Source organism: Erinaceus europaeus, chromosome 19 (genome assembly GCF_950295315.1).
Source record: "Erinaceus europaeus chromosome 19, mEriEur2.1, whole genome shotgun sequence".
NCBI classification, from domain to species: domain Eukaryota; kingdom Metazoa; phylum Chordata; class Mammalia; order Eulipotyphla; family Erinaceidae; genus Erinaceus; species Erinaceus europaeus.
In genome coordinates this window covers 62275966-62303343 of record NC_080180.1, presented here as the reverse complement: position 1 = coordinate 62303343, position 27378 = coordinate 62275966, and the positions used below count along the sequence as shown (strand labels likewise).

At 44.0% G+C, this 27378-nt stretch overlaps 1 long non-coding RNA gene across 2 annotated transcripts in view; it reads right to left on the bottom strand.

Moving 5' to 3' along the window:
• Positions 1 to 1244: 1244 nt before the first annotated feature.
• LOC132534766 (uncharacterized) overlaps positions 1245 to 27378 on the bottom strand; it is a 152494-nt gene continuing 126360 nt past the window's right edge. The window contains exon 5 of one of the 2 annotated variants that reach the window (XR_009546481.1): positions 1245 to 1673. This is a non-coding gene — a long non-coding RNA (uncharacterized LOC132534766). Of the gene's footprint in view, positions 1674 to 11772; positions 12534 to 27378 lie in introns of those variants that run through there. The other variant, XR_009546480.1, reaches the window with a different exon arrangement.

Below are 27378 nucleotides of genomic sequence, written 5' to 3'. Positions count from 1 at the left end.
CTTCAATATTAGACTATATATACCGCAGACAGGTCTGCATAGCTGTCTGTCTGTCTTCCCAAGGTATCCATCAATTTGTTTTTTAATTCTAGCATCATAGACAAAGAAAACCTTTTTATTATCTATCCTCACACAATTTTACTACATCATTCTGACCTCTCAACATATTTTTAAACATTAGAGATTTTAACTTTAGTTTCAAAATTGTGAAGGGTTGTGCTATGTTTGCAGAACCCATACTTGAATCTCAATTAACAGCAACAAAGCACATGTGTGTGTGTGTGACATGATATGTAAAATCATGTAATAATTTTTTAAATATTTTTTATTCTCTTTTGTTGACTTTATTTTTTGTTTTTGTTGTCGTTGTTGTTGTTGGATAGGACAGAGAGAAATGGAGAGAGGAGGGGAAGACAGAGAGGGGGAGAGAAAGACAGACACCTGCAGACCTGCTTCACCACTTGTGAAGCGACTCCCCTGCAGGTGGGGAGCCGGGGGCTTGAACCGGGATCCTTATGTTGGTCCTTGCGCTTAGCACCACCTGCGCTTAACCAGCTGTGCTACCGCCCAACTCCTAAATGTGGGAGGATTACTATACTTACCTGGAACTCATTTAATACTTTGATTAGTTTATCTACTTGCCTCCAGGGTTATCGCTGGAGCCTTGGTGCCAGCACTATGAATCTACTGTTCCCAGAGGCCATTTCTTCCTTTTTTCCATTTTATTTGATAGAACAGAAAGAAATTGGGAGGGGGGGGGATAGGAAGACAGAAAAACAAGACACCTGCAGACCTGCTTCACTGCTTGTGAAGTGTCCCCGCTACACGTGGGAACGAGAACTGGAACCCAGCTCCTTGTGGGGATCCTTGTGCTTAGTAAATCTGTGCGGAACCTAGTGCACCACATTCTGGTTCCCACTTTTTCTTCTTTCTTTTCTCCTGGGACATTGCCTCAGCCACTTTAATTTGATATAGGGAATGAGGTGTAATAGACGAGAATGGTTTGTATCAATTTGAGAACTCTGTTTTTCAACTATCTCCAATGATATATTCAGTTGATTAAACTAGAGTGTAAGAAGTAGAAGATCGTCAAAATGTGGAGGATGGGTATCCTTTTATGTGCTGTGTCACCATGTCACCACTGGGATGAAGGTCACTGCAGGGTGGGACACTGGTATTGACTAAGTATGGAAGCATGGTGGAAATGCAGAAACCACAAAACAAGTGTTCTGTTTTATTTTTTACTGCCACCAGTGTTGGCACTATGAATCCACTACAACCAGCATCTATTTCCTACTTTTTTTTCTCTTAATGTTTTATTAGTGATTTAATAATTATTGACAAGATTGTGGTAGAAGAAGGTTACAATGACATACAATTCCCACCACCAGAATTCCATATCCCTTCCCCTCCATTGGAAGTTTCCCTATTCTTAATCCCTCTGGAAGTATGGACCAAAGATCTTTATGGGAAGCAGAAGGTCGGAGGTCTGGCTTCTGTAACTGCTTCTCCGCTGGACATGGGTGTTGACAGGTCGATCCATACTCCCAGCCTGTCTCTATCTTTCCCTACTGGGATAGAGTTCTGGAGAGGTGGGGTTCCAGGACACACTGGTGAGTTCGTCTGCCCTGGGAAATCAGGCTGGCATCACGGTAGCATCTGCAACTTGGTCACTGAAAAAGCATTAAGATATAAAGCAGAACAAACCATTTAATAATGAGGAACTTAAAAGTGAAAGTACAGCACTTGACATTTGGGGGTCTTCATGTTGGAAGAAGCTAGGAAGTCTACTTTAGGTGTGTTCTGAGGGTCCCGTGACTTTCCTAATTTTTCACTGAGCACAACATCTAACATGCAGGTAGCTTAGCAGTGTTGTCTGGGAAGATGGTGTCAAAAGTTGAGAACAGGACTCGAAAGCTGGAGAACGGTAGAGAGTAGCTCCCAAATATGGGCAAAGTCTATAAATCCCATTACTAGTAAACCCCATCAATGTGACTGAGGGCCCGTGTCTATTCATATTTAGCATAGGAGCCTGTGTGACCTCTGCATCCCTGTCGGTCTGAGCTCACAGTCCATGGTCACCGCTGGGAACATTCCAGGCTGCACTCACTTCAGGACCCGTCTTCCTGGAGTGGTAGAGTGTGTTGACCCATATGTTGGAGTAATCTCTACCACTGTTGTTCTGCATTGTGGGCAAGGTCCTGTAGAGGCCCACAAGAGGGTTTAGGATGTTGTTCCTGATGGAGATGACCAGTGATGATGGAAAGTGGGATCTCTTAGCGGTCTAGGCCCATCATACGTATATGGGAATCCAAAGATTCTCCGACTAGGGCCCCAGATGATGGGGTGGCCTGGTAGTGACCAAAAGGGCCATCGTTGAAGGGTGCTGGTCTCTTGCCCTTATCCAGCTTTGGCAGTCCTTGCTTTATCTGACATGGCTGGACTTAAGAGTGATTGAGGGAAGTGAAATAGGGAGTAGGGCAGGAGGGTGTCTAGTTCTAAGTAGAAACTATCTGCTTAAGTACCTTATGGTGTCTTTCTACTGGCTTGCTGCACTTACTTAGTCACTGCAGACTATTCAACACTTTTACTTTAAGGTATGTATTTTCCCCCAACTTATGTATACATGTGCACATAGACCCTGGTCTATATCTAGGTTCTGTTTTAATTTTTCTATTATTAGTGATTCAATAATCTACCAGATTTTGAGATAAGAGGGGTACAATTCCACATAATTCCCAGCATAGAAAGAAACTGAGAGAGGACAGGGAGACTGAAAGACAGACACCTGCAGGCCTGTTTCACGATGCCCAAGAGGTGAAATCTTCTAACATTGTAAAACAATATTAACATAACCAAAATGAAATCTAGGCTTAGCATCGCCCATTAAACAACCTACTTCAATCATTAGTACATTTTGTGGGTCTGCATTTTGATTGCATTTTATTGTGCTCAACTTGGGCTAGAAAATAGCCTACATTTACAGGGGTGATGCTGAACATTCTGGAGGATTCCCTGGGGGAGCAATTATGATTGCTCAAGGAAGATAAGAAAGAAGAGAAAAAGTGTTCATGTCACAGGTTGCATTAAATGCAGCCTCGCTCAACCAGGCTTTGGAAGACAACTATGCACAAGCAGGTTACGCGATGCCTGCCGACTGGCACAGCTCTGGGCTGGAGACACTGGAGACAGGGGCTTTTAGTAGGAATGCTGAATGCAGGCTTAGATGCCCAAAGGGCAGCCCACTTGCTTGGTGAGCTCTTCATTTCCTTCCTTCCACACTGGACACAACATGTTACAAGTTCAAATCCTCCCTGGTTTCCTTAAGTGGGATCTCTCCTCTCTTTATCCCTTTGGAGCCAGTAACCCACCATCACCTCTGAAACATGAGTATAATGCCCATACTGATTATAAAAGCATTTGTCTTCCCAACAGGCCAGGGAGGCTTCTCTTGAATTCTGTCAGCAAACACAGAAGGAAGGAGAGGAGATCCAAGGACTGTTGCAATCATAACTCAAGCCCACCACACTGAACACCAGCACACCACACTGCAACAGATCACTACAAATGGGGATAATGTCGGAAGTGGAAAAGGGAGACGTTTCCGCTGCAGGAGTCAGCTATGCTCCCCACAGACAGTTACCCTCAGTGTGGTTATTGCTGATAATTCCTTGGCAGCCATTCTCTTCTGGGATGTCCCAGTCTCAGGGAGGCAGTGAAATCCTTTCCCCACTTACCTATGGGATACAGAGAACTCTGGGGAACAGCAGTGGGCAGAGTCAGGGGACTTCACTATAGCCTTGGGCATATCCACTGCTTAAGGGATAAGCCTATGTATGACCCACATTCACCGAATATTGACGACTAGATGCAATGGGCACCGAGGGACTTAAATGCTCCTTATCACCATTGCTCGTTGAGCTCTGTGATAAATAACAGCTTAGAATGATCAGACCATACCAACTGGCATCTCTGTGCTGAGCTACATACACACTGTGCTGGAGTCCGGCTGGAGAAGCCAGTGCCTGTTCTGGGCTGGGAGAGGTAAAAGCAGCACTGCAGCTGGCAGTCACTCATGCAGCTGAGTGTCTGTCTGCTCACTTGACATCTGTAAGTATGTAGTAATCCTCCTGCAGCTGATTCTAGCTCTGTGTTCTTCAGGAATGTGAACAAAGAAGTTCTCATTAAACCCCTTTGAGCTGTGTTTTCTTTTCTTTTTTTTTCTATGAGAACTATAGTAAAAGGTACAGTGATTTGTCCTAGATTAATCACGAAATCAAAAATAAAATATATGAACCTCAAATCAGGGAGTGTCTAGTCAGTAGCGCACAGGGTTCATGAATCTATACAAAGCACATAAATATCTGGGGCTTCCCTGCTCTGAGCTAACCTTTCTTTTCTTCAAATAAACCCAGAGAGGCAGAGGTGCTAAGAACAAGTGAAGGAGAGAGAAAGAAACAGCACCGATGCTTCTGCCAATTGGTGAAGGTGGGGCTTGAGCCTGGATCATGCTTATAGTAACAGAGCTCCATGCCCGTCTGTGTGAGGACCGTTTTGCAGCCAGACACAGCCAAGGACCTGTCCTATGTGCAGAAGTCCTGGTGACTGTCCACACCTGGCACCCGCATCTTATCCCAGGATGTTCCAGGCAGAAGTTTTAAAAAGTCTCTTACAGGCATTATGTACTTGGATTCATCATTTTGGGGAATAAAGTGCAACTTAGCAAAACACAAATTCAAGGACCCCATGAAGCTGAGCTGCAGCTAAAGGTCTAAACAAACAATCCCAGAGGGCTCGCGCACAGAGTTTGCACTCTGAGAAATCGCACACTCCTTGCTCTTTGAGAGGAAGAGCTGTAAACTGCCAAGTCTTCTAGTGTGCATGGAAGAAGTCACAGTGAAATTAGAAGGGCCAAGTGTTTTCCCTCTGAGATAAGAGAAATATTTCATACTCAGTGATTTTAAAAAAGTGTCCTCACATGGACTTTTCTCTTTTTTTAATTTTTTATTATCTTTATTTATTGGATAGACACCCTCAGAAATCAAAAGGGTAGGGGGAGATAGGGAGAGAGAGAGAGAGAGAGAGAGAGAGACACCTGCAGCCCTGCTTCACCACTTGCAAAGTGTTCCTCCAGCAGGTGGGGACCAGGGGCTCGAACCTGGGTCCTTGTGCATTGTAACATGTGTGCTCAACCAGGTGTGCCACCACTGAGCCCCCACATGGACTTTTCTATTGAGCCTTATAAGACATCAAGCTCTGGAGGGGGCTATTTAATCCTGCTAAGCTAACTCTGCCATGGGCTGGCTGTTCTACTGAATACAATTTTGTCATAAAAAAACATTTATTTTGGTATTTCTATTTAGTCACTTCTTCCCCCCCCCCATTTTATTTGATAAGACAGAGAGAAATCAAGAGGGGTTCTGGTCCTCAAAGAAATACAGGGTAATACAGAGTAATACACCACACTTCATGGAAGTGAATAGAACCGGCTGGCAAATGATCACAGGATCACTGGATCCGAGGATGATGACAGTTATGCAGAAAGCAACCCTGATCCTTTTGGAGTCAGCATTTATGAGTTAGTCATGACCATGAGATTTCTTCTGGTCTTTAGGGTAAAATGACTTTTCTTTGGTAATGTATGTCTTCGTTGCCAGGGCTTCACTGCTCTAAGCCGTCATCTCCAGAGAGAGAGAGCAAGAGAGAGGTGGAGAGAGACCACAGCACGAAAGCTTCCCCCAGTGCAGTGAGCGCTGTGCTGCAACTTGGGTCATGCGCTCAGCAGAGGAGACACATCGCCCAGGTGAACAACTAGGCTGGGCTGCTGAAGTGGGTTTCAATTGTTTATTTGTTTTGTCACTTCCCGCACCTAGTCATGATAACAGACTACTGTTACCAAGGGTGGCAGTAACAAATTTCACATGATTACATACAGGGTAAAACTTTAACTGTCAAAATGACCAGCTTTCCTTGAAGTATACTGAATCACAACCCTTACTGTCTTATTTATTTTTACAGACAGGCTAAATAGGCTTGTTATTTGGACTGTAGGTCTTGGGAATAATGAGGCAAAGCCGGCCCCGCTAAACTGGTCTCGTCTAGCCTGGTGGAACACTAGACATCCGCACATTGTGACCTCTGTCCTGTTCTCATCTCTGATTGGCTAACCACAGACCCAGGAAACACTGCATGTGACTTGATGTACATTTCAAAGTACTTTTTTAAATTAGTGATTTAATAATAAGATTGTAAGATAACAGGATCACAGTTCCCAACACCAGAGTTCCATGTTCAAAATACTGTTGTGTTTTTTTTTTTTACTAGGAATGATGACACACGTACCCACAGGTTGGAACTGAGGTTTATACTGACTACACAGTGGTTTATGTCATCCTGAACATTTTTCCCCCCTGGGGAAAAACAAAGAGGAAAAGCAGCTTCCTGTAAGAAACCAAATATTCATTTGAATCTCAATCTCAGACAATGCCATATGGCAGAGCTGGCCTCTCTGTCCCTTTCATTCTCTCTCATAAAATCAAATGAACGTGAGAGGTGAGAGAGGGAGAGGGAGAACAGGAGCCATCCGGGGCTGTTCAGGGCCTCTGACGGCAGCTGGTCTCAGGCAGCCAAGGCCTGCGCCCTCTCAGCTGGGCGCCCTCCGAGCAGCCCGTCTCTACTGGGGCAGCTTTCTTCCTGTTCCGTTTTTTGAGGATCCTACTTTCACTGTGAATGCCAGTCCTTGCTGTATATGATATTTGCAGACTGTCTTCCTAGCCTACGGCACGTTCATTCTTTCAGCTGTCGGCTTGGCGGCGGGAAAGGGGTGAACCTGGACGAGGGTCAGTTATCCATTGCGAGCTTCACTTCCCCAGTCCCACCCTCAGCATCTCCTCACTGGAGACACACAGAGCTCTCAGGCCAGGCGATGCCCAGGGAGGTGAGCGGCTCTGCTGTCAGCCTGCTGAGCCTGCAGCCCTTGGAGGGGGGAGCACTGGGAGACAGTGAGAAGATGAAGGAGCCCCAGTCCCCGGGGACACAGCAGGCAGGTCTCTGGTAGAGGCAGGCTCAGCTCTTGCCAGCTGATGGGACAGAAGCCTGCCCTTCCGCTCCCGGGGCACATCTGTGTGACTGAGCGGGCCTGGCCTAGTCTCTGTGTGTGGAGCAGCTCGGCCCAAGTTCTAGGAAAGCCTCCCTCCCAGGGCCTCTGAAGGAGCAACCTAGGCACGAATGGCTGCTGACAAAGAGAGATGCCTGGGGGCTTCTCTCTGACCACAAGGGGAGACAGCGCTTCTTTGCTGCCAGCCTTGAGAGGCAGAGGCGGCAGGAGCAGAGTGTCCCCGTGGTCCTCCAGCTCCTCCTCAGAGTCCTGGGATCTGGTCTGTGTCAGTGGGATTCTCCCGCTGCTGCTCGCCCAGAGCTTTTAGGCCTGTGTCCCGGTAAACTTGACGTGGCGGGAAGTATAGAGAGGGAATCTGTGAATACTCAGAAATATTTCTCTGAATGAAACAAATGTGGGGGCCGGGTGGTGGCGTATCCGATGAAGCGCGAAGGGCAAGGACCCACCCCACGACCCGTCTTCCTGCCCCTGGCTTCCCACATGTAGGGGGCCTGCTTCACAAGTGGCGAAGCAGGTCTACAGGTATTTATCTTTCTCCTTCCCTCTCAGTTTCTCTGTCCTATACAATAAAATGGAAAAAACTGGGCCAGGAGCAGTGGATTCACAGTACTGGCACCGAGCCCCTGCGATAACTCTGGAGGCAAAAGACAACAACCGCAACGACAACAAAACAACAAACTCAAGTGTCCTGGACTGATGTCCTTTTGACTTAGGACGTCTACATTTGATTGTGGAAATGGGAAGGAGCTTGTAAAGAGAGGGAACAGCTGTAACATGAAAATATTCCGTGAAGACACACACAATTTGACCTACACACACACACACACGCACACACACACACACACACACACACACACACACCCCTTTTCTTCCAAAAGTGTCCTCTATATTTGAATAGTGTTCTTTCTAAGAAGAAAAGTGTTTCTAGGATAAAGTTTGGCAAATCTAGTTCTTTTGATGGGGTTTCCTACAGCTAAGACTAGTCTATAAGCTCTTCAGAATCCATCTCTTCGAGGAATTTGCTCACTTCCTGGATCCGAGTACCAATCTATGGCAGGGTTTAAGTTCACAGCCTCTGGAGTTTTTATGTTCCAAACAACACCCAGGTTGTTTGCCCAAAAAAGGAAATATCCTGAAACAGAAAGCTCAGAGGGGAGGCTGCCACCACAGCGCCTCCCAATTCCCTGCCCGAGCCTGGCCTTTGCTACAGCATAGAGCAGGTGCCATCACAGCACAGGACGCGTGGTTCTTACCACAGGCCTACCGAAGGTGGAGGTGGGACACAGTAAATAAAAGCAAAAGATTTAAAAAATGAAAAGAGGTAGCATGCAGCCTTTCGTACTGCTGACCATTGATGGTCAGGGCCCAGGCCCACAGCTGGCTGCTCAGGCCTGTCTCCCTGCCTCCTCCTCTTCCTGTCACTGCAGGATCTCTGTGCCCAACAGGGACACCAGGGCCCCTGGACTCTATACTCATGTCACCAGATGAAGTGGGGACTGAGCAGAGACAGGGAAGTGTAAGTCTCAGTCAAGGACTAAAGCATGGAGAAGAGTTAAGAGACGGGGCCCGGTGGTGGGTGGTGGTGCACTTGGTTGAGTGCATACATTACAGTGTGCAAGGACCCGAGTTCAAGCCCCTGGTCCCCACCTGCAGGGGGAAGCTTCACATGGATTGAAGCAAGTCTGCAGGTCTCTCTCTCTCCCCTTCTCTACCTTTGCATTTTGTCTCAATTTCTCACTGTCTTGATCCAAAATAAATAAAAGATTAAGAGTCATCTGTCACTCCTCTGGAAAACTTTCTATCTGATAACCTTACACACAGTATTTTCTCTGGATTCTTTCCCATGAGAAAGATACAAAGCAAACACCAAGCTCTGTTTTACAGAGAGGAAGCTGGGGTGGCTGGGCAGGGAATAGACAGCAAATCAACACAATATTCCTGCTAAGTCAGTCTGCATTGCCAGCACAAACCCATCCCCAGAACAGTAAGCAGAGAAGTGAGAGAGACAGAGAGTGAGGGGGTCAGAGAGGGGGGACCCTAGCACCATGGGCAGACAGCACCCTGCAGAGGGGGGTGCCAGCTTGCAGAAGCTGACTGGAGGCACTGAGATGGCCCTGAGAGCTAGAGGAGAATGCTCAGACCCCCAGGGGACAGGACGCCTCCATCAACCAGGAACTTCCAGGCTGGAAGAGAACTGCCCCAGACCCTCCCTCCCTTTCTGCCCCATGAGCATCCTCACCCAGGGGGTCTGCAGGGTCTTGTGGGGACTCCCAGACCAGCCTTCCTGGTGGATGAGGACCCCACAGAGTCAGTGCAGGAGGAGGCTGAGGGAAGGGCCGTCCCCTCAGGGAGTGAGAGCTCCTCAGGGAAGGAGGCACAGAGCAGGGGCAGCAGGACACAAGTTGTGCCCAGGGGCAGGGCCCAGGGGGAGGCTGTGGGAGCAGCAGTGACAGAGGGAGTCGCAAGGTGGGAGTGGTGGCCTGGCTCAGACACCAGCACCCAGCACCCAGCACCCAGCAGGGACACCCAGGAAGTGCTCCTGTTATACCCAGCCCACCCAGCCCAGCAAGGACACTGGCTCAACAGCCTCCTCTCTGTCCGCTGAGGGGCAGCCCCCTGGTCCAGGGGGCTGCCCCGGTCACCCCCACCTCAGCCTTGGGGAGAGAGCGGGGCTGGGCTAGGAGCTCCTTCAGTGCTGGACTGGGGAGAGAGCACCAGGCTGGGCCCTGTGATGTCTCTAGATGGGGAAGGCGGGGGGTGTCCCTGTGTCTCTCAGAACAGTTAACATCCCCACTTAGCTCCCCTCCCAGTCCTTCCACTCCACCACCACGCTGACCAGATGGGAGGGGAGCAAGCTCTCTCTCAGGGAGACAGGTCACAGTCTCTGCTATGCTATTCTGAGATAGGCTTTCCAATAAAACCATTTTACCTGTAAAATCAGAAGCCCAATGGAAATTGGAGATACTTTCTCCAGTAAATAAGTCTCCTTATAGACTTCCTAAAGACATTCTAGATGCTATAAAGTCAGTAAGAACAAAATATGGAGTCATCAAAGAGAATGGAATTTTGTTAAATGACCTGAAATACATCAAAGGAAAAAAAATAAAAGAAAAAAGACTGAAATGAGATGTGTCCTAACTCTAATAAAGATTCTCTAGGATGGCAAAATTGGGAAATGCCATTTTTTTTTCAATTTTCCTAAGTTCCCTAAGTGTCCTACACACAGGTGAGATGTGGTATGTCCATTTCATACGGAGAAAAGGTACAAGTGTTGAGGTGAGATCATCAGAGGTTCCCAGCTAAGATGTGGGAGGGCTCTGAAGGGTCCTCCAGCTTCTGACTCAGCAAATACTAATCTCTAGTCACCGCAGGAACAGAAGGCTTTTGGTCACACGGCCATGTAAGGATCCCAGGAAGAGCCCTAGAAAATAAAGTGTTGGCTTTGCTACCATTAAGGGCAAAACCTGCAGCTGAGCCCCATCCTCATGACACCTGACCCGGGGGACATGGCTGGTCTGCACTGCTGCTGTGGCCTCCTGGGGCCATTATGACGGGAACTGAACAATAAAAGCCCAGCATGGCCTGGGGTCTTTGTCCACTTGCCCTGGAAGCCCTTGGTGACCTGTGGCGAACTCTAGCTAGCTGAACCACCTCGCGGCACGCACTCTACTCTCTCGACACTCGCTCTGGATCTCCTTTGCATTCTTTGACCCTCCTCTCCTTGCTCCTCACTCGCCAACCATTCTCTCTCCCTCTCCCCCCTCCTTGGTGCCCCCTCTGCCCCACTTTTCTCCCCCTATCCCCTCCTCTTGCTATCGCCCCTTTCCCCTGGACACCCCTCCCCAGTTATATCAGTTAGTCTGTATATATGTACATAGTAGATAGTAAGAGCAGCAGTGAATTGAGTTGCTGATTGTTGCTTTCTGTAGTTGACAGATAGTCTTACTTCTTTTATAGTGAAACAGTTAGTATAGCTAGGTCTTATGGACCGGATGACCTCTCCATTGGGAAAAGCCTTGCTCACAGAAGGCTTCTGTGTCCTAGGCGCCAAAAGGCGAGGCGCCTTCTCCGTCATCCTGCTGGCCCGGTGTCTCCACACCGGAGAAGACGTTGTCATCAAAATGATGAGGCGGGGCCGCTCAAGCCTGGGCGGGGGGATGGCGCGCCAGGAGAGCAGCATCATGAACGGTCTGTCACACCTCAACATCATGCCCTTGCTGGGCACCATTGAGCGGGAAGACGGGCTGCTGCTGGTCATGCCCTTTGTGAGCGGGGGAGACCTCAGGCAGTATCTGGACAGGAACGGGCCCATGAGGGAGGAAGAGGCCAGAAGGGTGTTCTGCCAGCTGACATCCGCTGTGCATTACTGTCACTCCAGAGGAGTGGCTCACAGGGACCTGAAACCAGACAACGTTCTCATGGAGAACACGGACAAGGTCCTCATCACGGACTTTGGACTAAGCCATAATTTCCTGGAGCAGCCGATGAGCCTCGTGTGTGGCACCCCAGGCTACATGGCACCAGAGGTCATCACGGGGGGCACCTACGGCCCTGGGGGTGGACGTGTGGAGTCTCGGAGTGATACTCCATGAGATGCTGAAGGGACGCCTGCCATTTGAGCCGACAGAAGGCAGGTGCCCCTTGGTGGACAGCTCGGCGCTCCCCTCACTACTGGGACGCCTGCTGGAAGGCATGTTACAGATAGACCCTCGGCAGCGAATGGGCTGGAGACAGATCCTAAGTCACCCGTGGGTGACCCAGGGCTCCGCGCCAACAGAACCAGACCTGGAACCCCAGCCCGCTGAGGACACGGTCCCGCCCAGCCTGCCCTTGCTCCGGTTTCCCTGGCGAACCTGTCTGTCTTCCCCACCTGCCCTGGAGCACAGAGGCTGGGAGCTTGGCAAGCCCTGCAAGAGCTCCAGTATGCCAGTCCTGTCCACCCTGCGCCCTGCCCCTGCACCGGCGGCCCCCAACACCCAGCACTTCCATCTGCCAGACTTTGAGTCCATCCCCAGCCAGGCCCACCCACTGGTGCCTCCCAACAGCCCTCAGAACAGCTGCCCTGGCTCTGTCCTCCCCTCCCCTGAAGCCGTTCCCCCCAGCAGCCAGGGTCCAGTGGCCAGCAGTGCCCCCTCCCTCTGGATCCCCCTCCGCCATAGCAAGGCCCGCAGGCTGCTGTGCTGCCGCTGCTGCTGAGGGCCCCCACACAGGCAGGACATGAGGACACACAGCCCCTCTGAGGCCTGGTGAGTGCCCAGAGCCCAGGCCCCCCTCCCCGGCAACAGTCCCACAGAATCTCACTGGCCTGTTCTCTCTTCTGCAGGTGCGGCTGGGAGCTGAGTGACGGGCCTGCATCCCGCTGACCCCACGGCCTCTGCTTCTGCAGCTCTGCTCCTGTCAAGTTTCTGCTGAGAGTCTGCTGATGGGGTGTGGGCCAGAAAGTGAAATAAAATAAAACGTGATTATGCTTTAGTCTGAGTGGTGACACTTTGTGCCCTCCAGAGTGGGCAACCTTACCTACTTCCATTAACTCACAGAGGGTGTTCATTTAATTTCCAAGAGAATATAATCATCCTGAAACCAAAAAGCTCACCACCAGATGATGACCAGAGGGATCTGAGAATCTGGAACAGCTGTTCAGCGTGGACACGGTGCACTAAGAGTCTCCCACAAGCCACTGGACTTTGCCCTAGCCTTTCTCAGGACCACAAAGGAAGCTACGTCTTCCTCCTCCCTCCTCCCTCCTTTTATACCCTTTCTGAAGTCTTCTCAACTTCAGCTATGGGTTTCATCAATTGAGAGATTGCTTGAGGACATAATAAACAAACTCTTTATAAGTACCATATGACCCACTCCTTGGAAGAAGGGAGTCAATCAGATAGTCATGCATACCAATCATCATCACAGTGCTGTTAGGAATAGGCAGAAAATCTTCGCTGCTTACTTTCAACACATGATGTGAATGAATCAGAAGGGATTCCACAGCACGCACTGGTCTTGGAAACATTCTACTAAGCCAAGTAAACAAGACACACACACACACATACCAGACACATAGGGGGCTTATGGTGCACTCTCTTTTAAATTTATTATTATTTAGTGGATAGAGACAGCCAGAAATCTATAGGAAGTGAGTGACAGAAAAGGAGACAAAAAGACACCTTCAACACTGCTTCACCACTCGCAGTGCCCTGCAGGTGAGGACTGGGGATTTGAACCCAGTTTCTTGCGCACTGTAATGAGGACTCAACCAGGAGTGTCGGCTCCCCTGTGTCTCACTGTCGGGAGTGTGTGTGTCCTACCAAGGCACTGCTACAGCAGCTCCATCTTATTCATCGCTACTTTAAGTGACACAGTGCTGCTACAGCTCGCCAATCATAAATGAAAGAGTAAGACTGGGATGACCCCAGTTGAACTGAGATGTGGTTCAAAAAAACGGTCTCGGTTTACACCAAATGGGTAAAAATGTGGACTAATTCTCTAAGCATATACTGACAAGGTAAGGACGCTGAGGCGTAGTATAACTTGGCTAGTGACTAGAAGTAGGCTGTTCCCAGAACAAAGACTCACTACTGACAAAAGCAGTTCCGGAAGATGGGCTTATTGTGAGCCCCGAGCCACTAAAATCGCTGTAAGATGGAAGAATCTGAGAGGCACATCACAGTGTCTGATTCGATAATGCACATTAACTTAAGTCGGGAGTCAGCTCGCTCTTAGGAGAAATATTATTATAATCATTACTTCCAGATGGCAAACAGTTAAAACCCTTGAGCACAGAAAAGGTGTGTAACCTAGCTCACTGTAATATCCATTTATTCCTTAATTTACACATCATGTTCAATATTTTTCAATTATCTTTATTTGATAGACACCGGCAGAAATCAAGAGGATCATGGGAGGAGATAGAGAGTCAGAGAGATCTCTGCAGCACTGCTTCGCCACTCACAAAGCTTTCCCACTGGAGGTGGGGACCGAGGGCTCAAACCTGGGTCTGCGCACACTGTAACACACGAGCTCAAGCTCAACCAGGCGTGCCACCACCCGGCCCCTGCGCATCATGATCTTTCAGAACTTAATTTCCTTTAAGAAGCTCCTTCAGTCATCAAAAGACTGTGTGCCTCAGTAAGACACTTACAGAAACTGCTTTCCTTCTTGGGATACTTTCTGAAACCGTCATTGTGTCAGGTGAATCTAATTTGAATAACAAACTATTAACTGAAATGTAGGCATATAATAAGCTGCATTAAATTTACAGTTGATTATAGAGATAATAAAGTTGTGCTAAAAATCATTTAATAACCCAAGCTTTAAATAGAGAGGATGGGTTCTTACATAAAAAACAAACAAAACCAAGCAATATATTGGAACTATACAATCACACAAAAAAAGGAAGGCCAATGTAAGGCATACTTCTATATTTAAAATCTTAAATATTAAAAGCATTAATGCCTAGGCACATCTTTATTCTAAAATGTAACAGCTGTGGAAATGTGTTCCCACCATCATTATTCCCCCATTCGACTGGACCCCCTACAGATGGCAAGCTGAGGCTACATTATACATACAGGGTTATCTGTAACACTACTTCAAGCAATAGAAGAAGTTGGCAGGAAGTTGGCTCTATAAATGCCCACTGAACAACTTCTCTCGAAAATTAGCACGTCCGTGTTTGGGTGGGTGGTGAATGCTAGGAACGATACATATACATTCTCTTTTTCAATGCCTATGAGAAATGCATTTTCTTTCTCAGTATCTATGAAGTATCAAGCTTCTTCTTCTTCTAGCATTTGCCCTTCTTCCGTAGCCAGTCCACAGTGTCAGGTTGAGCCTGATGTCAAGTTTCGAGACCTCCTTTGAATCTGGAGAGGTGGCAGTCGTTGACTATGTGGGTCATAGTCTGTCTGGAGCCGCAGGGGCAGTTCGGGTCGTCTCTGGCTCCCCAGCGATGGAACATAGCGGCGCACCGGCCATGGCCTGTTCGATAGCGATTGAGGAGGGCCCAATCATAACGTTCTAGGTCAAAGCCGGGAGGACGCTTGCAGGGGTCTGGGATGAGGTGTTTGTTCTTGACCTCAGCTGACTGCCAACTCTGTTTCCAAGAGTCTGGAACAGAGAAGTTCAGTGTAGGCGTAGGGGACCAGATTGGGTGACGAGACGTCAAGCTTCTGAATGGCAATGTTAAGATTTAGACCAGATGCTCTCAACAGAATCTTAAAGAGTATCACCACCAATGGCAAAGTTGTCACCAAGTCACAGAGATCTATGTAATTTAAACTTATTCCTAATTTTTTTAAAAAAAATTAAGATTATATCATTTTATATGTTTTGGAATTGAAACATTATTTTATTTATGAGCAGAATATGACTTCAGTTAAGTTAAAAATAAGAAAGCTCATGCCGCACCTAAACATAGAGGCCCAGCCCATCACCCTGCGGGAAGCTTGGTGCTGTGCTCTCTGTCTGACAAAATACAACAAAACTGTACAGCCTACTGAGAGTGAAACACAAGGAAATTTTAAGAAATCAACAAACTAATACTGAATAAAGAGACTGAACCAGGAATCTCACGTGTCCCAATACAGAAAACCCAGGGCTGGAAGGCTTCACTGGTGAATCTTATTACTAAAACCAATACAAATCCCTCTCAAATTCTCCCAGAATGTTCAAGAAGAAATAAAAGTTCTGGACTCACTGTATGAGTACAAGGTTATTAAATATCAAAATCAGATAAAACTACAAAAAAATAACAGGACAATATACTTGATGAAAAACTGCAAAATATCCCAACAAAATATAAACAAATTCAATACTACACTGAAAAGAGCAAGTGGCATTTCTTTCAGGAATGCGAGAAGGTGTAAATACCCACAAATGAGTCCAAATGGTGAGCTGTATTAACAAAGGATAAAAGCAAGCTTGTAAGTGACTACATCTGCTGTCTTTGGATAGCCAAAGAGGAGAGTTATTTTGTATGCTGAAAGACTAGGGCAACCAAAGGGGATGGAGTGAATATACTTCTGTCCTCTGAATGCTGACAGTAGCTTTCATTCAAAATGCCTTCCTGAGCAGAAAAAACACAGGGGGGATATTATAGAATCCTTAGCAATAGGTCGTGGAGGTGATACCATGAGTAGTTAGTGGGATTTTATTTCTGACTACAGTTAGAAGTATCTGCAATGACTTATCTACACAATCATGCCTTCATAAGTAGTATACTTGCACATCTGAGAATACCTTCACTGACAGAAACCTATGTGGGTATTTAACAGAAATATGTTTCATGTGGGCACCTTCTGAAATAAATTTCATGTCTTTCCTTTGAGGCCAAAATACATTTCAAATCCACTCTACAATAATTAATTCCTAACAGAAAGCATATCAGAGAAGTAATTATTGCAAAGATAAATCAAGATATGAAGTTGATCCTTGAAATAAAGAGTAATTTGAAATGCAATCTGGACAAACTTGAGATCTGATTTAATAAATAAACTGGAAAATAAATCACTGAGCTTATTCAAGGATAATATTTCAATTTGCCACCTACAGCAACACTGAGTTCATATGAATCCAATCATTAAAAGGTCGTTTACAGTTGACCAGAATGAATTTCAACCTCCCAGAGCTCACAAAGTTCCCCATCACATATGAGGCATTTTATTTTATACTAAAGAGAGGAGATGCTTTTATAGAGTCAAATAACCAGAAAATGAATGAAGGTATTTCAAGGATATTAGATATCTGCAAAGTAGTTCTTTGTAAAAATGTTCCATTAAGAGTAAAGATCAAATGTTTTCTATAGAAAATAACCATGGGATTTAATGTTGGAGGTGTCAGCTATGAAGACCACATGGTTATTGTGAGAAATAACATTTAACCTTTCTCTCGTGGCTGATGGAGGCCAATGCAGTGTTTTATCATCAACACTGGCAGGTGATTTATTACCACCATTTCTACTCCAGTAAAGCCACATTAGGCTGTGCTCGAAGGATCATTTGTTATCTTCAACCCCCCTGCACACTTTCTGCATGCATAATCTCTTTGTTCTAGCCACTTCTAAATGTGCAAGAGTAAATATTTAAGCAGTTATTCTGAATTCCTCAGAAGCTATGGAAGTAAAATCGACTGGCTAGATAGATTATGCCAAGCAATGTCTGACGTAATCAGAAGTCCAAGCTTTGGAAGACTGATGGTTACACATAGGAGACATCGGCTCTGCATAATGGCGCATTAGTGTAGACACAGTAGTGACAGAGAATAAATCACAGCCACACTTTCAGATGGGAATAAAATCCCATAGTATAAATTCAGAGCAGATAGCTTTCAACAGTTTCTGTTTTCAGAACTTACTCCCTAAAAATCAGTCAAATTGTCTGAAATTGCTTGGCAGATGCACTGAGGACAGGCTCTCTATATTTCAACTAGTTTGATGATTTGACATTAATGTGCAAGAGAATTTAGGACAATCAAAAATAGTTTCAGCTCCTAAAATGCCATCTTTCTCTATGTATCCGTGATGTGTATTACAATTTGGAGCAATATCTATTTTGATTTAGTAAAATATGACTAATGATCATCACTCAAACATAGGGTGAACGTGTTTCCATTTTTTTTCTAGTCAATGACTGTAAATATTAACTGAAGTTATATGGTCTGGTTAGAGAAGGAGTCTCCTCTGTGTGGTGTTTAATTCTTACATCTGAATTATCTTATAGCCTAGTCTCTCTCCCTCTCTCCTCTCCCTCTCCCTCTCCCTCCCTCTCTTTGTGTACACTCTCCCCAGGGAGATGGAAGTATTTATCTGACTGGCAAATTTGGAAAAAAGAAAATGAATCCAAATGAAATGTGCATTTTAGTTAACACTAATGTACCAGAGCCAATTACTAATTTTGATAGCTGTCCCTTTGCTGCATGAGAGATGTATGTGAGTGAGAAGCAGGACACAAGCATATATAATAAGAACTCACTCTGCCATCTCTGTAACTTCCTGGAAGCCTGCAAACGCTTATGTAGAACATTTTGGTCCCTTCTCCAGATATGATGGGGAACTTGGCACAAACCCCCCAACCAACCCAAGTGGCAGAGTTCTGTCCTCCAACCCTTTCCTCTTTCCGCTCCAAATCACAGCAAGGGGTGGGTCCATAAGTAGGTATTTTGCAAGTTCATGTGTTGCAATAAGAGAAAAGTGCATTTTAAAAGACAATAAGTAAAATGTTTAGTATTCAAGCTGAAATTTAAATTTAGTTAATTATGGTCCTATACATATCAGAAAAATAAAATGAGATATTGAGACATTTTCATAACACCCTTCCTTTCTTTTCCCTTTCAGTAAGCTGTTTGCAGTTTCCTTAAAGTTTTTCAGAATGTTGACTAGCGAAAGATGTTCCACAAGAGGTGGTAGTAATTAAAGCCTCTCTCAAACCTACAGCGGCTACCATCATCACAGTGAGGACCACATGGACAGAGAGCTGACCCCAGACACACTGCCGCGGTGGTACTTTCAAGCCACGGCAGATACAGGTGAACAGAGTGGAATTAGGACCGTAGATGGACCAATGGCACCAAAGCCATCACTACTCGGGGGGGTTAAATATTTTAATTTAGTACTTCTCAATGGAAAAGGACAAAATCTCTTTTCACGATAACAGGATATTCAAAAAGAAGATGAGAAGAACTTTTATTAGATTTTCACTTCAGTTTATTTCTGCCACCATGCTCTTACCAACATCTTATTACTATGGTCGATGACTGACCTGGAAGGGGCTAGGGATGATTTCAAACTCAACAAGTATTTTTCCTTATGCTATTTGAAAACTAGATGAAAATGCATTTGCTAGTATACATATAGAATAAATAGGGCATTTACTGATAAAAGCGAACCTAATTACTTCTAGTGATGTCTGATCTGTCAAAAAAGCGTTAGTAACTTAAAAATGATTTAAACAACCCTAATAATTTTTAAAACTGCACTGTTAAAAACGTCCTGGAGTGCAAACAGTTGCCACCACAAGGGATAGTATCAAACTGGATTGTGTTCTACTCTCTGGATTCTGTGCTCTTCCATGAGGAAGAGTTGAGTCATCACAATCAGTTCACAGAACAGAGACTCTGACAATCGCAAAGAAGCAGGAAGCCACAGTATGTCACAGTAGCTTGCCTCCAGTACGCACTCCGGAAGTGTTTCCGATTCCTGAGAACCCCTTTACAAGCTACAGGAGCACAACTTTAACTATTTGGTCTCCTGCTATTTGATTCCAGGACACATCGTTATCACAGAGACACTGCTGCTTCCAGTGGAAAGCATCCATCATTGTCACACCTGGCTCTGATCAATACATTTATTCTTTATTGCTTGGATGCTAATTTACATTATTTTCCAATTTTCACCGAGTAATCACCTAAAATGTTGTTCAAAACCTAGGAAGATAATTAATTTTTAAAACTATTCAAACAACAACCATGATTCAGAACAAGTGAGCTGTGGCAGTAATCCTTGTCTCTGGAGACTGAACTCAAAATGACCCCATATGCCATCAAATGAGTCGCATACAGATATGAGCTCAAAATAAGTTGCTCTTAACCTTGAGTGTGTGAGCAACTCTGCATCTCCATAATTGGCAATATGGCACCCTTCAGGAGACCCTGGTTTCTCTGGGCACAGAGCCAATCAGCCTTATGTGCAGTTACATGGGAGCCAGCTGGAGCCCTGACAGGTGCACTGTGGTGGTTACTTGTCCTCTTCTCACACTAACTCTCCAGTGACTGTGTCGTGCCGAGATGCTTCCTAGGGAAACGGGTCACGGCAGCGATGAGTAGCAATGAGGGCACTAGCGTTGCTCAGAGGTAAGCCCGTCACAGAGCAGTATGGCAGTTCTGCTGCCCCTGTACACAGCTACTTCTGGGAAAAGACTCATCATCTCTTGAAATGGGTGTTGCCAGTGACTTATCCAAAACCGCTGACTCTGGCACCTTAGGGAATAGTATCCCGGGGATTTCACAGTGGACCCATGGTATCTTATAGGACGGACACAATCCTAAAGGTGTCCTGAAATCTTTAGCCCTTTGGAATGCTGGTAAACCAGCACACTAGTAATGTCACCTCAAGAGCCTGCTCATCCCAGATCGTATTTACTAGCAGAAAGATGACCAAATGGTAGAATGAGCTCCCTAAACAGTAACTGTGCTACAAATACTGATGACCAACTCTCGAAGCACAACAGACTCACTCAGATGTGTTCCAGTAGTGCCCTGATGTGGGTTTTGTCTATTGAGTGATTAATTTATTCAAATGAGTGTTTAAGGAAAGTATCATAAGATTAGCAACATAATCATACACTGTTGATGAAAACATGTAACTGTACATCTATAAAACCGAATTTGTAAATATCTAGAAATAGTGTATGTTTGTAGAAGCAAAAATGGTAGCAGCAAGTGCTCGGGGCTAGTCAATGTTCTCCTACTCGCCAAAATACAAGTGCTGAAAACAGTACAAATGTCTGCCTAAAACCTGGACCGGCTCAGCTAAGTACGGCAGACCCATACAATGGAAAAGGATATATCTTTCTAAAACAATTAGGAAATTATTCACATATGATTACAAGTTTAAAGTTTTTTGAGATGTAAAATAATGATATGAATATATTTACTTTTACTTAATCAAGTGGATAATGCTAATATAAAAGGTAAAATTGAAAGAGGTATGATTATATATTTATCTATTTATCTCCATCTAGTTTTATATTTTTGTGAATAGAAGCAGAAACAAAAATTAAATGAAAATTATCAACAGACTGGAACAAAGAGACTCGGGCGGTGGCGCAGCAGGTTAAGCGCACATGGTGCAAAGCGCAAGGACTGATGTAAGGACCCAGGTTCGAGTCCCCGGCTCCCCCACCTGCAGGGGAATCGCTTCACAGGCAGTGAAGCAGGTCTGCAGGTGTCTGTCTTTCTCTCCCCGTCTCTGTCTTCCTCTCCTCTCTCGGTTTCTCTCTGTCTTATGCAGCAACAACATCATCAATAACTATAAAAATAAAACAGCAAGGACAACAAAAGGGAATAAATATTTTTAACATTTTCTTAAGTTTTTTTTTAAAAAAAGAGGCTAAAGGGAAAAGAAACTGAAGGTATACATCTCTGAATATGTCTTGTTTTATAGATTAGATTTATGACCTTCTAATTATTTTTACCTACTAACAAAAATAGACAAAACAGACCTAGAATAATAACACATTCCCTTCAACTGGAAGATGAAATGCAATAAAACTAAATCAAACTGTCCATCAGTTCTGAATTGTCTCAAGACAGTCATTTTTACATTCTTACTAGAATATAAATCTAGATTAAAAGTAATTGAAAATAAATAAAACGTATGTAATGACCATACACATGGTAGTTATACTTTTATCATTTTTTTTCTAAAACTTGTGTGTAAATAAATAAATAAAGTCATCCTGCATGTGTAGAGTCACTGCTCTTGGATTATTTTTCATTAAGATAGATAGAATAAGAGAGAGGGAGACATGCCAAAGAAACAGGGCTTCCTCCAGTGCTATGTCACCTCCCATCCATGTGCCTTTCTGACACTGAGATCTCTAAAAACCTCTTTTTTTTGCCTCCAGGGTGATTGCTGGGGCTTAGTGCAGGCACTACAATTCTATTGATCCTAGCAGATATTACTTTCTTTCTTCCTTTCCTTCCTTCCCTTTCCTCTTCTTTTGTTTTCCTTGGATAGGACAAAGAGAAATTTAAAGAAGAGGGGAAGGCAGAGAGGAAGAAAGAAAGACAGACACCTGCAGAGACTTACTTTGTCACTGCTGAAGCTTCCCTCCTGTAACTGAGGAGTGAGGGCTCGAATCCAGAACCTTGTGTGGGTCCTTGTGCTGTATGTGTTTAACCGGTGCACCACCACCTGACCTGCTCTAAAAACATTTTTTTTGTCAAGTAAACCTGAATTCTTGGGGGGGGGGTGGGGATAGCATTTTCTACTCCATGATGATAATTATACAAGTCTGGACCAATTGCTCATGTTACAAAGCAACACAAAGAAAGTTGTGGAGGTCAAAGTAAAGGAGCTTCCAGCACTGAAGGGAACATGATTTATATATCAGAACGTCAAGTTTATTGCAAACGTATTAAAGAAACAAAGTCCATATTAATAGAAATGTCACTGATCAACTCCAGAGGCTGTGACAGCAACTATGCACAATTCTGAAAAGGTGTGACTCTCAGGGAAGAAAGGAGCACATACCCTTTCTTTAGTAAACAGAGGTGTTAGAGGCTAGCCACACAGGTGACTAGAGGAAAAATCACAGCTAACATAAAATTCAGAGCAATAGCAACAGTGACAAACACAATTTTGCTCCCCTAAATGAAGTGGGTATTGCCAATGACATCTACTGGCCGCTAAGCCAGTGACTGAAAAGCTGATGGCAAGCTTTAAACTAGAGACAAAAACATAAAACAGGCAATTAAAGAAATGAAGTAGGACTCACATTATTTGATTATTGATATGAATTGTGGTCCAAATAATTTGTGAAAATGATTATAAAGATACCAAAACAATGTATGAACTAGAGAAAAGACTTGATTTCAAGAATTACTAAAAATGCAAAGACATGTACATGTTATAAAATGCATGTTACATGTTCAGATAGCAGAAGCTAAATTTGCCCAGGTCAAAATTTTAAGATTATCTTCAAAATCTGTCAAATCTCTTCATTAAGAGGTACTAAAACTTAAAATTAGTTCATGAAAATGTAAAAGATTTTCTTTTATTTTCCTTTTAGTTTTTTATTTATTTCGGGATAGAGACAGAGAAATTGAGATGGGAGGAGGGGAAGATAGAAAGGAAGAGAGACAGAGAGACACCTGCAGCCTTGTTTTCCACTTGTGAAACTTTCCCTCTGGAGGTGGGGACTGGCTTAAACCTGGGTCTTTGCATATTGTGATGTGTACACTTAACTAGGTCGCCACTGCTTGGCACCTGTCATGATTTTTTCACATTCAGTGTCTGCTGGAGCAGTAGACTAGACTTGCAGGCCTAAGGTTCCCAGTTCAGTTCCTTGCATCATATGTACTGGACTGTTGTTAAAATTCGGAGGCTCTAGCTGGCCAGGCTAGCTTCACGGGCGGGTAACAGAGACGACCAGAGACATATGGCTGGGCAGGGAAGCTGTATTTCTTTATTCAAGAACAAAAATTCATAAACTAAACCAAACTAATCACCAAACAGAACTCTGCTGCCTCTTTCCCCCCCGCGGCGGCACCAAGAACTCTCGAACTCTGCAACTCTGGAACTCTCTCGGGGTTCCTTGGGGCGGGGACAAGCGAGCCCGCGAAAACTAGCAGGACTGAACCAATTTTCTTGGCAGGGGGAGAGTTAGAACAACCCAATGTAAAGCATACAACACTGGACTGGTGCTCTGGTATCTTTCTTCTCCTCATATGAAACACATGCTCTCTCTCTCCCTCCCTCTCTCTCTCTCATATGCGTTAAATGAATTTCATGTTTAAAAATTTCAGTGAATTTTGAAATTTGCAAACCATAATTTATAATAGTAACTTTGTTGGAGCACACTCTGCTTCACAGAACCTTTGCAAGGACTGTTAAAGAGATTTCCCATAGACCACCTTTCCCGACATTTGCACAGCCTCCTCCATCTTTGATATTCTCACCAGAATGGCGCATTTGTCTACAGCTACCAATCGTCATCCATCAATCTGTAACCTTCACTGGGACTCACTGTCAGTGGTGTACACTCTCTAAGTTTGGACAAATGCATAATGGCATGTGCCCACCCCCATGAAATCATGTAATGTAGTAATTTTACCAGCCTAGTCATTTATATTGATTTTAAGTTAATCTGTTGAGCTGTATTTTTATTCTAATCTAGAGCGGAGATGTGAGGGTCTCCTTCAATTTCCCTGTGGATATGCTTCTGCAACTTTACACTGTACCGACATTTAAGGCAGGGTCTATACCTTCAAATATAAAATAAAAAATTAATATGATGAAAGAGAAAAATATATAATTGGCCCACATTTTATAATTAAACGGAAATGTAGTTATTACACTAAAGGTGACAAGAAAGCTGCAATTTTAATCCCTAGTGTAAAAGAAACAACTATAGTAACCAAACAATATTATATATATATAGAGAGAAGTCTCCTAAGAATACCAATTTTGGGTTGAATTTCATTTTAATTATAAAATTAATACTTGACATGCTACTAGAGTTCTGAGGAAAGCAGAGGGGGAAAAATCTTACATTTGACAAGTGCTCAACTTTTGAAGATATCAATTATATTTGTCCCTCAGGCTTTTACAAGCTAAACCTTCCAAATTCCCTCAAGTATTTCATATGGCACATTTCCACTTGGTTCCAATTCCTCATGGCTTTATGTTGTCTGTTCTTCCAGAAATGTGCCACTCAGAGCTGGAGATATGGCTGCAAATGTGATCTGACCAACATGAAGAACTCCACACCTCCCTTCAACTGTTTTTTGCTTCTTGCCCACTCATTTGTATTGTGACACCTTTTTACTTTTTACTTCATACTCTGAGTGTCTTACATGGATTTCAACCAAATTATTCTAAGTTTTTTTGTAAACAGTATTCTCAAAGGTGCACTACTTTCCATTTATGCAAATATTCTACATAAAAATAGCAGGACAAATCGGCCAGATTTAATAAATAGGGATAGAGAGGGTAAACACACAGGGAAACTTGGACTGGACAGGGTGGATTGCATCAAAGAAAAGGACTGGGGGTCAGGCGGTGGTGCAGTGGGTTAAACGCACGTGACACAAAGTGAAAGGACCGGCGTGAGGATCCCAGTTCGAGCCCCGGGCTCCCCACCAGCAGGGGAGTCACTTCACAGGTGGTGAAGCAGGTCTGCAGGTGTCTGTCTTTCTCTTCCCCCCTCTGTCTTCCCCTCCTCTCTCCATTTCTCTCTGTCCTATCCAACAACAAACAACATCAACAATGGCAATAATAATAACCACAACGAGGCTACAACAACAAGGGCAACAAAAGGGGAAAAAAATGGCCTCCAGGAGCGATGGATTCATGGTGCAGGCACCAAGCTCAGCGATAACCCTGGAGGAAAAAAAAAAAAAGGACTCTGGAGAAGGTGACTGAGGAACATTCCAGGGTCCTGGGGCATGATGAGGGCCAGGAGCCTAAGACTGAGCAGAGACTCTTCACAGGGAGATGAGGAATCACAGCAGTGTTGTCGGCCACTGCACTGTAGCCTAGTAACCCTCCCAGTAAAATGATTTAAAATTCTAAGCCGATTTGTTGTCCTTTTACATGTGAATGTATCTTTTGTCTGAACAAAATTTTTAAGTACATTCTTTTTTTCACATAACTATTATTTTAAATTTCAACTGATGTGGGATTTTGTTAACTCTGAAAACAGCTATGACTACACTTGACCCTGTCATCAGGAAAATGAGACTGTCTCTAGAAAAATAATCGTATTATCTTTAGTTATCTAAAATATAAGAAGATGAGGGGTGACACTGATGAAGAGTCAAGCTGAAATGCCACCATTAATCCTTCTTTCTGTTTACTTTTCCTGTAGTAGTATTTTGTGTTCTGAGATATGTCTACTTATAAGTAATAAAAACTATACCTTTTGTTGACTTTTCTGAAGTCACACATTGACATATTCAGACTAAAATACACAAAGCAATATATAAGCCTATTAACAATAATTTTGCCTGTGAGACGAATTACCATTAAGCTCAATTTCTAAAATTGCAACTTCTGCTACATATAGCTTCATGTGTTGAACAGCAGCACATCCCACCTCTGTGCGCAATGACTGGGTCTGTATGCTCAGTGAATGAGTCTATACTCAGACCACAGATGTTTCTTTGTTTCCCACAGATGCTTCTACTAAGATGAGTTTTGAAGAAAAGGGTCAAAATGTTTGTCTTTTATACTCTAAATAAAAATAATGTTATATGTGAAATGGTTGCTTGTTTCAGGACCAACACTAGGTATGAGAAGCTTAAGTATAGAAATCAAGACATTCCACAGAAAGCCCTGTCAGAAGTGAAACACCTTGGTTTATAGGTCGATAGTTTTCCTTCTGTTAAAAAACAAAACTGCTTATTTTACACCTATAGACAAAGAAGAATCACTCCCATTAATTATTTGCCTATAGTGTTTACAAAATCATTTGCGCCTCTGGTATACTTCCAAGTCAAATTCATTTTCTTATTTTTAAATCACTTTATTCGGTAGAATGATCATTTTTTTTTTTAAGAAAAGGGATTGCTTGATTGAATGACTCGTAGAGATCTACTGCAGAGCTGGAGAGAGAGTGAAATAGATCACAGCACCAAATCTGTGGCAGCAGTCATGTTTGAACCCAGGTCTTTCACAAGGCAAGGCAACATGCTATGGAAACACATTATACTGCTGACCCTCCTCCTCTATCTTTAATGCTTATCTATAATGTAAAATGGCACTTATTTGGTTTCTCCCAGAGAGGGACTCTTAGTAGGAAACATGCTACGCAGACCAACTGCCTAGCATATCTGGAGATTGTCCAGTAGGCACCAAAGATTGCTGAGAAGAATCACGTGCAATTAAAATTCTATAGAAAGTTTAATCAAACTCTTACTGTAAAAATAGTAAATGTCTATATCCAGAGTCAATAAACCCGTGTTCACTTTGTCCTTCAAACAATGTGGATAATATGGACAGAATGCTATGTTGACAGAATCATTGCCAACTCTGTTTTGCTTCTCTCTTGCTACCTACTACTTGTACCACTTGTCTCTGTATTACTTCCCATCTTCTTGGCCAAAGTGAGTGAGGGTGTATGTATGTATGCGTGCATGCATTTATGTATGTATGTATCCATCATCTCTATCTAGAATGGCTAGCTTTAGATCATTAAAATTGGCACACATAAGAACAGAATAGGATTGTATTTTAAATATCAGTGATAGAGTTTATAATAATTTTATAGAAATTTCATTTTTCATAATTATGTATCATTTTGATTCTTCTATTTACAGTTCTGAAATATAAAGAAAGATCTATATATTGTCTAAACTACAGGTCTCTCACAGAATGCAAACTTGGACAAATAACTCAATTCAAATATAAATATTTTCCTTTTTTCTTTTTCTGGTAGAACTGGGTCCTCACACATCCATGATTTCTCTGGTCCAAGCTGGTATTCTCTCAGACAGTGAGACAGAGTGAAGGAAAGACAGAACAGCATGGAGCCTGGTGGCACGTACTT